A 7,510-nucleotide genomic window follows, 5' to 3' on the forward strand; every position below is an offset into this window, starting at 1 on the left:
TTCTGTTCCCTGCTGTGTTCTGCATTATATTTGACCCCTGGCTTGTACCTGACTATTCTCTGGATCCTGCTCTTGCTCTTAGTACTTATCTGGCTTCTGACCCTGGCTTGTCCTTGACCATTCTCTGGATTCTGATTTGGCTATACTTCCCCTCTCTGGCTCCTGACCCTGGCTTGTCTCTGACCACTTGCTGGATCCTGCTGGCTACTAGGATTGCCTCCTTGGTTGCTAAACCTAACTTACTTCTGACTATCCTTGTATTCCACAGTGCTACATCCCGCTCAGCGGCACCCAGGATTTCATACCGGCACCCGTGGTGCTCTTGCCTGTGCCCCCTGTTACACTTCAGGTGTCCACAGACGGAACCGCAAGGGAGGTCCTCCTTATCACTTCGGTCCCGCACCACGGTAAGTGACAGAAGCACTCAGCCAAACCGTGGGCCCGAAAGGAGACCTCCATGGAGGAGATTTGCCAAGAGTTATCCTCCCTCGGTCAGGCGGTGAAGGGCCTCCAGGAAGGATATTTCCAATTAAAGGGAAGATTGGAAGCCCTGACACAGACCACCTCGGTGGTCTCAGCTCCGCCTCCTCCGCCGCCTCAGGTGTACCCTGCACCACCTGTGGATGCGGCTGTCGGACCTACACCAGCACCCGAGAAATTCACGGGTGACCGCAGCAAGTTCCGTGCGTTTCGGCATAATCTCTCTATTGGCTAATAAACCCCAGGCCTGGGCCCATCGTCTCTTGGAACGGAACGATCGGCTTCTGGAATTTTCAGCTGGGTTTTTTGATGCCATGGCTTTGCTCTATGATGATCCTCATCGGGCTTCTACGGCAGAGACCACTCTGTCCTCCTTGCGCCAGGGCCACCGGGCCGTTGAAGACTATGTGGCGGAGTTCAAAAGATGGAGCTCCTACACAGAGTGGAACGATGCGGCCCTCCGTTGTCAATTCAGGTTGGGATTGTCAGACTCCCTTAAGGATGAACTGGCCCGTGTGGGAATACCGGATTCCCTCGATGAGCTCATGCACCTGGCCACTCAGATTGACCGACGTCTAAGGGAGCGAAGGCTAGAACGCTCTGGTTACTCCCGACCAACCTGGATTTTGCCCCGAGGCCCAAATTTCATGCCGGCCGGAAACTCTGTGTTCCGACCCGGTCCTTCCACTTCAGCTCTGAAACCGGCTGAACCAATGCAGCTTGGCTTAATAAGGGCACCATTGACTCCGGGGGAGAGGGAACGAAGCAGTCATCTGGATCTTTGCCTCTATTGTGGGGGTACCGGGCATTACGTACATAACTGTCCCATCAAGAACCGTAAGTTGCAACAGACGCACTTGGTCTCTGAGGTCAACTCCGGCCACCTTCCTTCTCATCTCGTTGTTCCTATCTCTTTACAGCTACCAGAGAAGGTCCTCCAGATCGCGGCCATCCTTGATTCCGGGGGCCTGCAGTTGCTTCATGGACCGCCAATTTGCACTTCTTCATAACATCCCTCTACAGCCCAAACATCAGGAACTCCTCATCTTTCTGGCAGATGATACGGCCCTCAAAACCGGACCGGAAGGCCTATACGCTAAAGCCGAAAAACGTGAGTTTGAGCAGTCATCCATCCAATTCCTCGGACTGGTCATCCCAGCTACCGGCATTTCCATGGACCCACAGAAGGTGTCCGCTATTCTGGAATGGCCTTCTCCTACTGACAAGAAGGGTGGGCAGCGTTTTGTGGGCTTTGCCAATTTTTATAGACGATTCATTCGGGATTTCTCCAAAATCATCACTCCCATCACGCAACTTACCAAGAAGGTGACCCACTTCCAGTGGCCTGCAGACGCTCAAACCGCCTTCGACCAGCTGAAGGTCCGCTTCACATCTGCCCCCATCCTGAAACTCCCAGATCCCGCACTGCCATATGTGTTGTAAGTAGATGCGTCCGAGGTGGCAGTAGGGGCTGTGTTATCTCAACGCCAGGGCCTGAAAACACTTCTGCACCCCGTGGCATTCTTTTCAAGAAGACTGAGCACCGCAGAGAGGAACTATGATGTCGGCGACCGGGAACTCCTGGCCATTAAGTTGGCCCTAGAGGAGTGGCGATACCTCCTAGAAGGAGCGACTCATCCAGTCCTGATCTACACTGATCATAAGAACCTAGAATATCTAAGATCTGCCAGACGTTTAAGACCTCGGCAGGCCCGATGGGCACTCTTCTTTTCCAGGTTTCGCTTCCACATAACCTATCGCCTTGGATCACGCAACGGGAAACCTGATGCCCTGTCCCGCATGTACTCAATGCCGGATGCCACTACGCAGCCTGACACTATTCTCCAGAACAACCAATTTCTACTACTGCAGGCCGACTTGCTCTCTCGCATCCGACAGGCTTCTCGGAAAACTCCACCTTCAGGCGCATGGAACTTGTGCCAACTAGATGACCTGTACCTCCGGGACGGAAGGGTCTTCGTTCCTGAATCAGTCCGATCTGCTGTCATCGGACAATGTCACGATACCTCCTTGGCAGGACACTTTGGTGGCCGTAAAACAGCGGACCTAGTACAGCGCTCATTCTGGTGGCCTACCCTGAACTCAGATTGTCGGAAATATATTGCGGCTTGTACCAGGTGCATCCGCAGTAAGGGCCGCTCTACCCGTGCCTGGGGCCTCCTTCGGCCGCTTCCGATTCCAGTCCGTCCCTGGACCGCTATTTCAATGGATTTCATTGTGGAACTGCCACCATCGGAGGACTGCACGGCAATCTTTGTCGTTGTGGATCGTCTCTCAAAGATGGCCCACTTCATCCCGATGCGGAGGGTGCCAACGGCAGAAACCCTGGCTCGCACCTTTATCAAGGAAGTGGTGCGTCTTCACGGAGTTCCCTCCGATGTGGTGTCCGATAGAGGAGTTCAGTTCACCTCCAGGTTCTGGAGAGCATTATGCGAAGCATTGAACATACGTCTGAGTTTTTCATCGGCATACCATCGGTCAGACTGAACGGAAGAACCAGACCCTGGAGCAGTATCTGCGATGTTTCTCCACGTTTTCCCAGGATGATTGGGTATCCCTGCTTCCGCTGGCAGAATTTGCCTATAATAACTCTGTACATTCAACCACCCGACAGTCTCCATTCTTCTCAAACTACGGTTATCATCCCATCTTCCTGCCCACACGAGTACCGGATTCCACAGTACCAGCCGCTCAAGGAACTGTGGAGTTTCTTCACACTAATTAAACTAAATCAATATTTTTTTACATTTTATCCCTGGGGGGTCCCCTTTCACTGACCGTAAAGTGGCGCATCTGTATGATGTATAGAACCTGCTGAAGCAAAAATGACATTTATATACATTTTATTGATAAAATGTAAAAAATATTGATTTAGTGAAAGGGGACCCCCCAGGCAACATATATAAAGGAATTTTTTATTTTTAATGTTTCATTTTAAGTGATGTTAAATCACTGCTCCTTTAAAAATTGTATTTTTTAAAAGTGTTTTTTTCATTGATACATGTCCCCCAGGGCAGTACCCGGATCCCCATACACTTTTTATGGCCAATTAATTGCATATAAGGCTTCAAAATGGGGACATTTAATTTTCTGAGTTCTACCCCCATAGACTTGCATTGAGTTCTAAGTTCGAATTAGAACTTTTTCCATGTTCGAAAGTTCGAGTTAGAACCGAACACGGGGGTGTTCGGGTCATCCCTACTTGGTATGTCCAGCCTGTCTTCCCCGGGGTGAACAATTGGTGTGAACAATCCCAACGAAGACATACCCACCTGATCCTCAGTCCTTGATGGAAGGATCACACGGTATAATTTAAATGAAAGCTGGTGATTTAAAGTGGAACTCCAGTTACTATTTTGTTAGTTCTCTCGAGCAGGGCCCTCCTAACCTTCTTGTAGTGAATTGTATTCTAACTCTGTTGTCTAAGAGGCCCCATTCACATGGGGTGTTCAGGGATTTCTGCGACAGGAATCCCAAGTATCCTCGTTCAGATACGGCTGCTGTACCCATTGAAATATATAACAGGGTGACAGCGGCTGTTCACATGTATTGGTACCAGGGCCGGATTAAAAGCATCATGGGCCTGGTGCTGTTGGACGGTTGGACAGGAAGCAGCAGAGGTGGCTCTCTAATTAGGTGGCTCACTCCTGTCTGGGGATCCGCAAGGCCCCAGCAAGAGGCCACCTACTATGTCTGAATACAGAGCCACGGGTGCCTCTGACTGATTGTGTTCAATCCAGCTGGCCTGGATTACCATCTGCCATGCTAGGTGATCTGGGCCGGTTGGGCCTATTTTTAGTGGTGGGCCATAATAGCCATTATGTTAATTTGGCCCTGATTGGTACATGCGGTTTGTAATAGATGATTGTCGCATCAATCCTGTGATCTCAGCCTGTCGCACCCCCTGACGTAGGTTGGGCTCACAGTACTCCAGGACTGACTGTAATCAAGAAGAATGCTGCCTCCACCGCCAGATTAAAGGAAAACTCATCCTCATGTTTCTAGCTGACCTGTGACAATGAAACTGTGACAGGTCGGCTCAGTAGATCGGGAAGTGAGCGAACACATACCGGCGCTCGCTCACTTCTCGATCCTATCACTGCAGAGAGCGTGGCAGTATTTCCCCCTCCCCTGTCCAATCCTCTAGATGGGGGAGGGGGCGGGTACAGCTCAGCTGTCACTCACGCAGCTTGGTGGATCCAGACATAATTGTCAGGATCCGTTTCAGCTGCGGCGTCAGTATACTGCAAGCTGGGTGACGGGAGGACGCTAGAGTGTGTCCTCCCGTTACCCTTAGAAGAACTATGCAGAAAAGCCCTAACCCCATAGTTCTCCTTTAAGAGGAAGCTGACATGACATGACTGGAATGGTTGAAATACTGCAGGAAAAAGGGTTTTTTTTAAATACTGAGGAGAGGAAGATGGCAGGTTTAATGCCCGGAGTATCCCTTTAAGGAATGATGAACATGACTTTAGAAATGACATAAACCTGGTGATGATCATATAAGAGTCCAACAATTGGCTTTTCATTTACTTTATTGCAGACACCACGACTGGACTATTCATTTCCTGCATGGCGGAGTACTATGCTCTTGCTCTGGCATTTTGCCATGTCTGTCTCTTCGCACAGTGACACCGAACATCTCCATAACTGTGGTCCAACTCCATACAGAGAACGGTCTCTCTGCGCTTTATACGACGTGACAGACGTGATCGCCCTACGATGACGTCACAAGCCTCCATTGACTCGCCGGCCTGTTAGTTTCCGCCAGTCCCACCTACAAGGCTTCTTTCTCTGGGGCGTGGTTTACGTCAGATCGGACAGCCATGATAGCCAATAGCGCGTCACCAAATTATCCCGGCCCCCACCGACGACCAATCGCAGATGTTTAAGACGGAGCCTCCACCGTGTTAAGGTGACCTGCAGTGAGACTGTCCTGTTGCCATTTGTGAGCGAAGCGGAGTTACTGCAAACATGTCTCTGTCCAACAAGCTGAACCTGGATAAGGTGGACGTGAAGGGGAAGAGGGTGGTGATGAGGTGAGAGCAGTGTGTGGAAGCAGGGCTTCGCTGTCCTCTGTCTGATCATAGTTCCAACAGCACCTTCCGATGGGGAGATTGTATGGAACGTGATCGGTGCATCGCTCTGTGTATGGATAGAAAGCTGTAGATGTACAATGTATCTACATGTATATAGGGAAGGAAGGTTACAATGATGATTATATACAGCACATGCTCTGCATGCATGAAGATGCGATCTGCCATTAATTCCCCTCCTATGTGTGGTTGTGACTGCTCCATCCCTACAGAGTGCTCATCTGCACAGCTGCCGGTCATCGCCCGATCTGTTAAAGCCTTTCAGTAAAGCGGATGTTTTAGTTGCGGAGAATGGGGTAAATGCGAGAAATTTCCTAGTAGATCACTACTAATGTTTCACAACTGCCTGCCATTTTCCTCATCATGCTTCATCCTTCTGCCTCAGCCGCATTGTATCATTAAAGTATTCCACTGCAAGACTGGAATGGGTAAAGGAACATAAATCTGACTGCAGAGCATGGCCTCCTTTTTATAGGGTGAGATCAGGGTCTGTATAGGAACGTCTGTAGGACGTTTTTAATTTAAAGAGATCCATGAATTGGATTGGACAGAATCCATCTGGATCACATGTCTTAACATTGGGGTTGTTTTGCTGCATTCAGGTGATGGTGCTTAAAGGACTCCTATAATGAGAAACCTTTAGTAGGCTGCCATTGCTGCCCTCCTTAAAGTGGCCCTTTCAGCTTTTTTTTTAAAAAAGAACACACCCTCCCTGATTAGAAGAGCTCTTGTACTCCCCTCTTTTGCAGCGCTGTGACCTCTTTGCCATTAGACATATCTAGGGGTGTCTGATGCCAGTGTCCCCCATTATACATTGTGGTTTCACCCTCTGACACTACTGAGCTCTGCATTGACACAGAGATCATAGGATGGAACCATGGCAAGCAGTAAGGAACACCGACATCTGGCATTTCATGAAGTGTCAAATGCAGAGGAGCCTTACCAAGACTGCAGTGCTGTAAACTGACTGGATTCCTTTGAAATGTAATTGTCTGCTGGTCTCTGACATCAGTATTTGGTGAATCACTGGTCTGGAACAAGCATGCAGCAAGTGAAGGCAGAACACCAGACCTGCATAATTTTTCCAAATATTGAAGTCTTAGGATCAGTATGACTCATGATCATTATTATTTTTATACAGGATGTGTATAGGGCCAACGCTTTGTGCAGCGGTATGACTACAAGGGAATTTGTATTTTCAGAAAGATAGATCAGCAATGGCGCCTGCATGTTTTAGGTTTGAATAGAGCTTCAATATCACAAAAAACAGGGATCCAGTATCAGTTGAAAAGTGAGGGCATGATAAATAAATATTTATATATAATTTTGTGTGTACATATGAACTGAGCACATCTCTATTGCAGTGATGTGTGGTGGCAGCATGGTGCTTGTCGTCTATAATAGACCAGGCCTGTGTGAAATAAAAACGATGGAGGACGGATGCTGAGCCTCTTTGCGGCTGCTCTCTCAGGATGCTCTGATATGTTTCCTGACCTGAAGGTCACCCTGAAGGTGGCAGGAGATGTAACGTTCTCCTCTGGAGAATAGCGCTGTGAATTCATAATACATGAAGCCCACATGGAAATGAGTCATCTACATGTGGTGGAGGCCATGTCTAAACCCTGGTATTGGGCCTAGTGATCGTTCTCTGGTTCCTCTCATCTGTTAGGTAGCATAGAACATTTATCTGCCGTTTACCTCTCATCTCTGTATTGTTTGTATGATCGCTGCATTTGTATCAGACGATGATTCTGGGTATGACCTCAAAATCAACACTGTTAGGAATGCAAGGCGACTTGGTCCTGGCTTGTTCTCCCAGTCTCACATTAATACCTGCCAGCTATGTGCAGCAGATGTGTGGTCATGTCAGGAAGGCCAAGATAATTCTGTCTGACATCTTTCTCAAAAATAAA

General features: G+C 48.8%; 1 long non-coding RNA gene across 1 annotated transcript in view; it reads left to right on the forward strand.

Annotated features, from left to right (window-relative positions):
* The first annotated feature begins 5,364 nt into the window (after positions 1-5,364).
* LOC108799963 overlaps positions 5,365-7,510 on the forward strand; it is a 5,776-nt gene continuing 3,630 nt past the window's right edge. Inside the window, exon 1 of the long non-coding RNA XR_001942062.1 lies at positions 5,365-5,540. This is a non-coding gene — a long non-coding RNA (uncharacterized LOC108799963). The remainder of the gene's footprint in view (positions 5,541-7,510) is intronic.

This window comes from Nanorana parkeri, unplaced genomic scaffold (assembly GCF_000935625.1).
Source record: "Nanorana parkeri isolate BGI_ZX_2015 unplaced genomic scaffold, ASM93562v1 scaffold1862, whole genome shotgun sequence".
Lineage (NCBI taxonomy): Eukaryota > Metazoa > Chordata > Amphibia > Anura > Dicroglossidae > Nanorana > Nanorana parkeri.